The sequence below is a fragment of the Strix uralensis genome, unplaced genomic scaffold (assembly GCF_047716275.1).
Source record: "Strix uralensis isolate ZFMK-TIS-50842 unplaced genomic scaffold, bStrUra1 scaffold_123, whole genome shotgun sequence".
NCBI lineage: Eukaryota > Metazoa > Chordata > Aves > Strigiformes > Strigidae > Strix > Strix uralensis.
In genome coordinates, this window is record NW_027436764.1 from 12,080 (window position 1) to 22,103 (window position 10,024).

The 10,024-nt window shown below is 44.9% G+C and overlaps 1 long non-coding RNA gene across 1 annotated transcript; it reads left to right on the forward strand.

The window, feature by feature from the left end:
- Nucleotides 1-3,906: 3,906 nt before the first annotated feature.
- On the forward strand, nt 3,907-9,662 carry LOC141938504 (uncharacterized). Its single transcript, XR_012627315.1, has 3 exons — nt 3,907-3,977; nt 6,155-6,302; nt 9,117-9,662. It is a non-coding gene; the product is annotated as an uncharacterized LOC141938504 (long non-coding RNA).
- The last annotated feature ends 362 nt before the right edge of the window (nt 9,663-10,024 follow it).

Genomic DNA, 10,024 nt, shown 5'->3' on the forward strand with positions numbered 1-10,024 from the left:
AAAATTCATCGACAGATTGCATGCCGCCATTAATAGCAATCCTGATTTAAGTGATGAAATGAAAGTTAAATTCCTTGATATGCTTGCTTATGACAATGCTAACGACAAAACTAAGAAAGCTTTAAGCCTTCTCCCATGACAATCTACTGCAGGTCAGCTGCTGGAGGCAGCAGAGCGAATGCTTGATCAGGAGAAAGCCGCCTTTATGGCTGCTGCGGTAGGAGCTGCAGTAACACCAATTGTCAGAGGCAAACACATCAAAGGCAAGCGAGATAAGAAGTGCTTTAACTGTGGACAAATGGGTCATTTTAAATCAGAATGTCGTGCTCACGTGTCTCGTAAGAGGGGAAATGGGAGGCAGAGCATGGCCCGCCCTCGCGTGACGACACAAGTCCAGGGTGCTTGGACCGCTGCTCCGCTGCCACCTCAGGAAGCGCAGGAGTGGATTTGGCAACAGCAGTAGCTATTACACTTACAGACACTACAATACATCTGGTTGATTCTAATCTGGTGGGACCTCTGGGACATGGTTTAAGTGCCTTATTAATTGGACGTTCCTCAGCATTTAAAAAAGGTATTTTTGTCATCCCAGGACTTATTGATGCTGACTTTGAGGGAACAATTAAAATCATGGTATACACACTTACTCCTCCTTTGACTATCATGGAGGGATCGAAAATTGCTCAGCTAATTCCATTTGAATCAAAAGTGCCTAATGCAGAACAAAAGAAGAGAGGTGAAAAAGGCTTTGGGTCCACTGGACAACCAGATGTTTTGTTAGCCCTGGACATTAGTCGGGGGAAGCCAGAGAAGCAGATGGAGATGAGACACCCTAATGGACAGACGAGTAAATTACGAATGCTCATTGACACTGGAGCAGATGTCACAATTGTACCACTTTATCTATGGCCTAGTCAGTGGCCTTTACTGCCTGCTAATACAGGAATTCTAGGGGTTGGAGGAACTCAAGTCACATCCATCAGCAGAGACACAATAGCATTTATGTTTCCGGATGGCAAGCTAGTAACCACACGTCCCTATGTGATGCACTCACCTGTGGCACTGGTGGGCAGAGATCTGCTCAGTCAAATGGGAGCTCGATTGATTACTTCGCCTTTTTAGGCGCGGCCACGGTAGAGCAGCCAATCCTAAAATTAACCTGGAAAACTGATGATCCCATATGGATCGACCAGTGGCTGCTAAAACTGGACCGGCTGCAAATTATTAATGATTTGGTACAGGAACAGCTAGATGCCGGACATATCCTGCCTTCAACTAGCCCATGGAACACACCAATTTTTACAATTCAGAAAAAGTCTGGGAAGTGGCGTCTGTTACATGATTTGAGAGCGATTAATGCGGTTATCTGTGACATGGGCACCTTACAACCTGGTTTGCCTTCCCCAGTAATGTTACCTGAAGGCTGGGATCTGGTAGTTATCGATCTAAAAGATTGCTTCTTTACAATCCCCTTACATCCAGAGGATGCTGAAAGGTTTGCCTTTACAGTGCCATCGATTAATAAGGCCGAACCAGCAAAGAGGTATCACTGGGTGGTGCTACCACAAGGGATGAAAAATTCACCCATGATCTGTCAGTCTTTCGTCGCGTGGGCTCTGGAACCCATCCGAAAACAGTATCCTCATTTACTCATTTATCATTACATGGATGATATCTTAGTGGCAGGAAAACAACTGGACTGCGAGACAATATTGGGCCAGCTAACATGCAGTCTCAAGGAGAGGGGATTAGAGATAGCACCAGAGAAAATTCAGAAACAGGGGCCATGGCTGTATCTGGGCTGGATTATTACAAATGCAATGATTCGCCCTCAAAAGGTTAAAATCAACACAAAAATAGAAACATTGTCTGATGCACAGAGATTAATTGGGGATATCCAGTGGGTTCGTAATATCTGTGGAATTACGAACGATGATCTGAAACCTTTGATGCCACTCCTGGGCACGTCTGTACAAGCTCAGGAGCGCCGTCAACTGGATGAGGATCAACAGCAAGCTTTACAAGTAATTAGCAATAAAATCATGACAACTTATACTCACAGGCGACTGGATGATAAAACTCTTTCTTTTATGTTAGTTAACTCTGGGGGTAAACGTGAACACCCATTGGGGCTTATTATTCAGTTGAGTGAAAAAACCAAATTTACGACTTTTGGAATGGATTTTTCTCCCTTTTCAGCCCAGAAACACAGTAGTTACACGTCCTGACTTATTTTCACAGCTTGTCATAAAAGGGAGGCAGCGAATTTTAGATATTTCAGGCATCGAACCAGAAGTCATCTACATACCTGTATCTCAGTTTTATTTAGATTGGTTATTATCTGCTTCAACTGTCTTTCAAATAGCAATTGCTGATTTCTTAGGTACTATCACCAATAGTTATCCATCGGATAAGCTTTTGTCATTATTATGCCATCAGCGGTTTGTACATTTACCCTTGCGATCAGAGGTTCCAGTAGAAGGGATAACTGTCTTCACTGATGTTGGACGAAAATCTCGAAGGGCTGCAGTCACCTGGAAGGAAGGGGACACCTGGGAACATCAATTACTCCCTGGAGTGCCTGGTGACTCTTTACAGACTTTAGAACTTCGAGCTGTTATCTGGACATTTCAACGCTGGTCTCAAGAACCTCTTAATATAGTATCAGACTCATTGTATGTAGTAGGTACAGTACAACGTCTGGAAAACAGCATGGTGAAACCTGTGCGAAATCCTGTATTACATACTTTGTTGTTACAATTGCTGACACTTTTGAACCAACGTCAGGATGAATATTTTATTATGCACATCCGCAGTCATCAACAATGTGGAGGCCTTGTGTTGGGAAACGCTCGAGCTGATCAACTTGTCGCTCCAGCCTGGACGGGCCCTGCCGTTAACACCTTTGAACAGGCCAGGCTGTCACACCAGTTTTTTCACCAGTCAGCAAAAATGTTAGCCAGACAATTTCACATTCCTGTGGCTGATGCTAGAGGAATTGTGCAATCCTGTCCCGATTGCCAGAAGGTGGGAGTAGGCCTCGGTTTGGGAGTAAACCCCCGAGGACTCCAACCTTTACAACTCTGGCAAATGGATGTGACCCATATCCCAGAATTTGGCAGGCTTAAATATGTGCATGTTTCTATTGATACCTTTTCTCTAGCACTCTGGGCAACAGCGCAAACAGGTGAAACAACACGGCATGTCATCAAACATATGCATGCTGCAATTATGGCACGGGGTGTGCCTGCACAGATCAAAACTGACAATGGTCCGGCCTACACTTCCCAGAAATTTACTCATTTTTGCCAACTCTGGGGTATACGTCACATCACAGGAATACCGCATTCCCCCACGGGACAAGCCATCGTGGAGAGAGCACATCAAACCTTGAAAGCGCTTTTCAAAAACAAAAAGGGGGAGATGTCGGGGGAGGCAGCGGGTCTGCCTCTAGTCTAACTGAAGAAGAATTTAACCTTGAAGACATTCCAGTGTATCCATGAGAGGCCAGAAAGTCCCGAGAAGTGCCATGGAAACAAGATTAGAGAACTAAGATAAGAAGAACTGTCCTGACGATTCAGGCGAGAAACTATCACCCAATCGTGAACTGTTAGTTACTAAAGTAAACCAATCCTGTATGAACACCTACTTTGAAGAAGGTTATAAAAAAGCTTGTTAAAACAATAAAGGGGCTTTTGCAGCCATTTTGGTCGCTTTCACACAATCTGATGTTTGTCGTGTCCGTCTCAACTGCGACAAATGGTGACCCCGACGTGATAAATTAGAGCGACGTGATAAATTAGAGCGACGTGATAAATTAGAGCGACGTGATTGATTAGAGCAACGTGATTAGAGCAAAGTGGTCATTTAAAGGAGAATTATAACGGCGGCGGGAAGAGCCGCGGAGACGGAGCCCGGTGTAGCTGAGAGCAGAGGGAATCTGCCTGGTCCGGACCTGAATTTCGACACCTAAAAAGGTGAGCCACCGGGAACGGGACTGTAATTATGGGGCAGTCATTAACAAAGGAAGAGGAGACAATTTTGTCTACCTGGAAAGCCCTATTAAAAAGAAAGGGGGTTAAAACCTCAGAACAAAGCCTGAAAAAGATTTTGCTATGGAGTAAGATGCAAGGCTTTGAAGCCACAACAGTTACTGCATTCAGTGTGAGTGCATGGCAAGCAGTAGGATTGAAAATATTGGATGAGGTCTCTAAAGGACAAAAAGAGGCATGTGAGTTGGCAACCACATGGCGCTTATTGAGTGAAACCTTAAAGGAATGGAAGATAGAGCGTGAGGCCTCTGATGGGAAACTAACAGACATTCGACCTGAAGACAATGACGGGGAGGACTGTGGCAAAGGGACAAAGGCAGTGGATACCTCAGCCTCAGGAATAGCAGGCAGGAAACCCCTCACGGGCAAAAGCAGATCGCGCCCTCGCCCACCTCCTCCTCCTCCACCATTAAATATTTTGCGGGGCGATGAGGAGCCCCCCCCACCTAGTGGTGCAGCGGCGGCCCCTAGCGGCGCAGCAGCAGAAGGGGTGATTCCATCAGCCCCCCCCGAGGAGGAAAATAGGGCAGGTAACACAGAGCCAGAGAGCGAGAGCGAAAATGAAAGTGAGGGAGAAGAAGCTTTAACCACGGCTTTACAAACTCTACATATCACAGATAAACCCATGGTGAAGAAAGCCCAGCCATGGACTCTCCCTCCATCCACAGTAACTGTAATTCCAAGGTCCCCTGATCGATTTTGGGAGGGAGTTAGAAAGTATGCTGCTGAGGCTGGCAACTGGGATCTGGTTGAACGCCTCAGCCCATACTCTCCAACCCCGGCATGTCCAAAGCCTGTAGATATAGCAGCAGAGGCTTATGGTGCATTCCCTGTTTATAAAGCTGTTGCAGGCACAAATGAGCATGATGAGCACAATCCGATCAGTTGGAAGGTGGTGCAGGATTTGCAGAATAAAGCACAGAAATTTGGAATCAATTCTCCTGAGGTGATGCAACTTATTCGAATAATCAGCACAGATTTGTTGTGTCCATATGATGTTACACATCTCGCACAAGTGCTGTTTCAGCCAGTACAATTACAAGTGTTTCAATCTACTTGGAGGCAGATGGCACGAGCAGCTGCACAAAATAATGCTCGACTGCCACAAGACGATCCGAGGTTAGGACTCGGAGAAGACGCCTTGCTTGGCGAGGGACCATTTAGTAACCCTCAGCTGCAAGCTACGTGGCCTCCGATTGTCCTTGAACAGGCACAACACATAGGGATTACAGCATTAAAGCGAACCATGGAAATGGCAGCTCCAAAACAGAAGTATATTGCTATCCGGCAAGGTCCTAAAGAACCCTTTTTGCAATTTGTAGAAAAAATATCTGCTGCATTGGAGAAACAGGTAGAAGATGAAACGTTAAGACAAATGTTATGCAAACAGCTAGCAAAGGATAATGCTAATGAGGACTGCCAAAAGATAATACAGTCTTTACCAGGAGATCCTTCTATTCCTGACATGGTGGCCGCATGTTCAAAGGTTGGTACAGTGGAACATAAAATGGCGGCTTTAGCTACTGCCATGAACATGCGAAATACAGGAAAATGCTTTGGATGTGGTAAAGACGGTCATATGAAAGTAAATTGCCCGAACAGAAGGTCGGCAGGCAAGCAGCCCATGACTGTCCCACCAGGAACTAATTGCAATAAATGTGGGAAATCGGGACATTTCGCGAAACAATGTCGTTCCAAGTTTCATGCTAACGGGCAACCGATACAGGGAAACCACAAGAAGAGCGCGAGAGGGCGCGCGAGGACATCAAATCCCCTCCAGACAACAGGTCAAATCCCCTCTGTGAGCAGCTATCAGCCGCAACTACTGGCTCAGCAGGGTTGGATGTATCCACCGCCGACACAATAACTATAGTTACAAAAGACATTGTTAAGGTCCCTCTTGAGGCAAGGGGTCCCATAGGACGAGGACTGAGTGCGTTACTTATAGGAAGATCAAGTAGCACCTTAAACGGATTAATCGTGCATGTGGGAGTCATTGATGCTGACTTTACGGGTCAAATTTGTGCATTAGTTTCGACCCTTTATCCACCTGTTACGATTCCAAAAGGTACTCGTCTTGCTCAACTTGTTCCTTTTTTGAGTTGTGTCCCAAAAGCAGAACAGCGACTGCGAGGCGATGGAGGCTTCGGTTCTACAGGACCCCCTCAAGTGTGCTGGTCTCAGACTGTCTCATCATCTCGACCACATATGACGTGCACGCTGTCAAATCATGGACATTCACCGACTACAGTAAGGCTTGCGGGGCTCCTAGATACGGGCGCCGATGTGACTATTATTTCTAACTATCTGTGGCCATCCACCTGGCCAACAGAGGATGTGGACACAGGGGTAGTGGGGCTGGGAGGCTCCGCACGAGCAAGAACAGCAGCTACGGCAATTCTGATCACCAATCCTGAGGGCCAACAAGCAGTCGTTAAACCATATGTGACAGCAGCTCCCCTCAATCTATGGGGGAGAGATTGCTTGTCACAGTGGGGGGTGAAGATTACTACGGATTTTTAACGGGGGCCACTGTGCTGCAGGGTGTTAGGCAACCCACGCTTGTTTTAACTTGGTTAACGAATAACCCTGTGTGGGTGGATCAGTGGCCCCTACCAATGGAGAAATTAAAGGCCCTGCAAGAATTGGTGGCAGAACAGCTAGCTGCTGGACACATTGAACCCTCTCAGAGCCCCTGGAATACTCCAGTGTTTGTGATAAAAAAGAAATCAGGAAAATGGCGATTTTTGCATGACCTGCGGCAGATCAATGCTGTCATGGCCACGATGGGGGCTCTACAACCAGGCATGCCTTCACCGGCCATGATCCCTCAAGATTGGGAAATCATTGTCATGGATCTCAAGGATTGTTTTTTTACAATACCATTAGCTTGTCAAGACAGGGAAAAATTTGCATTCTCTGTGCCTTCTGTCAATCATGCAGAACCTGCAAAAAGATATCAATGGAAAGTTCTGCCGCAGGGCATGAAAAATTCACCAACAATTTGTCAATGGTTTGTGGCACAAGCTTTGTCACCTGTAAGGGAAAGATTCCCTACCAGTTATTGTTACCATTACATGGATGACATCCTGTTAGCATCAAACAACAAGGAGCAGTTGAATGACATGGAGAATGTGACTAGAAATTCATTACAACACTATGGATTAGTTATCGCCCCTGAAAAGGTGCAGAAAGTAGAACCCTGGAAGTATTTAGGACTAACAGTCACAGGTAGGCAGGTAATGCCTCAACCTGTGAAACTTAACCTTGAAGTTAAAACCCTTAATGATGTACAGAAGTTAATGGGATCTCTGAATTGGATTAGACCCTATCTCGGACTGACCAATTCACAACTGCAACCTTTATTGGAATTATTAAAAAATTCCAATGATCCAACAGAACCCAGAGTATTAACTGAGGAAGCATTAAAGGTAATTCACATGGTGGAACGATCTATACACGAGAAATTTGTTTCTCGAATAGATCTGTCTCAATTGGTGCAACTCTTTGTACTAATTGACAAAACTGTACCATTTGGTGCTTTGGTGCAGTGGAATTCTGAGTGGGATGACCCACTGCACATTCTAGAATGGATGTTTCTGTCATTCCGACCACGAAAAACTGCTCCTGGACTGTTTGAGCTTATTGCTGATGTAATCATAAAAGCCAGAAAACGATGTACAGAACTAACAGGGCGTGACCCAGCTAAGATTGTTTTACCTGTTCAAAATTGGTATTTTGAATGGTGCTTGGCAAATAATTATGAACTACAGGCAGCCATGGCGGGTTTTCAAGGACAGGTGTCATATCACCTGCCGTCACATCCACTACTGAAATTTGCTCGAGAAATACCATTTGGTCAAAAAAATTTAAGCCGCCCAGAACCAGTGAACGGCCCTACTGTTTTTACAGATGGCTCAGGAAAAACAGGTAAAGCAGCAGTAGTATGGTATGAAAACAACAACTGGAACAACAAAGTAGTATATCAAAATGGTTCTCCACAAGTAGTAGAGCTACGTGCAATGGCTGTTGTTTTTTCTATTTTTTCTGTTCCTGTAAATATTGTAACTGACTCAGCATATGTAGCTAACTTAGTTTCTAGACTAGACAAAGTGGTTTTGACCATGTCAGACAATCAATTATTATTTGATGTACTTTTAGAACTCTGGAAAAGTATTCAACTACGGACAGAACCTTATTTTATCATGCACATCCGTAGTCATACCACTTTACCAGGATTTTATACAGAAGGTAATGCCAGAGTGGATGCTCTTGTTTCCGCTATGGCTCTTAATACTGTTCCTAACATAAAGCAACAAGCTGTATTATCACATCAATTTTTTCACCAAGGATATCGAGCTTTACGACGGCAGTTCGGCTTGTCTCATGCGGAAGCTCGGTCTATTGTAGCCGCCTGCCCTGACTGCCAAGGAACTCACACACCAGTGTATTTTGGTACTAACCCCAGAGGTATGCAGGCTTTACAGATTTGGCAAAGTGATGTTACTCACATAAATGAATTTGGCCGACAGAAGTATGTTCATGTTTCCATTGATACTTATTCTCATGCCTTAGTAGCAACAGCACATAACGGGGAGACAGGAAAAGATGTAGTTCGACACTTCCAAAAGGCTTTCTCTATGCTTGGGGTACCACGCCAAATAAAAACGGACAATGGCCCAGCATACATTTCACAGAAGGTTCAAACATTTTTTAATTTGTGGGGTGTTACTCATGTTACAGGAATTCCCCATTCCCCAACAGGACAAGCAATTGTTGAGCGTGCACATAGTACGTTGAAGCGGCAGCTTCAAAAACAAAAAGGGGGAATGATTGGGGAACCACCACAGGCATGTTTAGATAAAGCAGTTTATGTTCTTAACTTTCTCCATTACGGGGATAATTCTTCTTTACCTCCTCTTTTTCAGCATTTCTCTTCTCTTTTTTCAAAACAGGATTTGCAAAAAGACATCAAAGTGCATGTTAGAGATCTAATTACTGGCCAGTGGAGTGGACCATGTGAATTATTAACCTGGGGCAGGGGTTATGCTTGTGTCTCTACAGATGCCGGCCCTCGCTGGGTTCCTGCTCGGTGTGTTCGGCCTGTGCTGGAACCTGCATCAGGCTGAAGGATGGGTAGTTCCACAACCCAAGCAGAATATCTGGGTAACTTTGGCAAATATGACACATCAAGAAACCTTGTGCCTTTCTACTGCGAACCCGGAAAATCCATTCTCCACCTGTTTGGTGGGAGTGCCAGTAGACACATGGCCAATCCCACAAACCCTTCAGGCTTTCTCTCTTTGCAACTCTTCAAAAAATTGTACAGATAATTGGGATGGTGTATATAGTCACCTTCCACAGGTTACGCAAGAACCCCAAGAGCTAGAGTTGCTAGGCTCTGTTATAATGGATGCTTGTGTGTTTTTTAATTACTCCTATAACACCACACGGAGAGGGCAAAATGTGAATGCAACTAATGCTGCTTATCATAATTCAACTGCTTGGTGCAATTATACTTCGACTAACATCTCACGATCTTTTGCTGTTCCTCTTGCATTACCTCCTGGTGTGTTTCTAATCTGTGGAGATCGTGCCTGGGGAGGCGTCCCATCTAAACCGAATGGAGGCCCGTGTAGCCTCGGACGTCTCACGTTATTAACACCAAATGTGTCAATGATTCTGAATATGACTCGAAAACATAAGCGAGTCCCAAGGACCGTTCATCGGTTTGAAAGTTCTTGTCGAGATAACGTTGAATTCTGGAATCCAGGCCAGATCATAACGGCCTCCATATTGGCACCAGGAGTTGGTGTTGCAAATGCCTTAACGACTTTGAATAAGTTGGGATGTTGGCTTAGCAAACAGACTAATGCTACTTCTTTAGCTTTAAGTGGCCTTTTAACTGATGTTGATAGTGTTAGACATGCTACTTTACAGAACAGGGCTGCAATTGACTTTTTGCTTTTAGC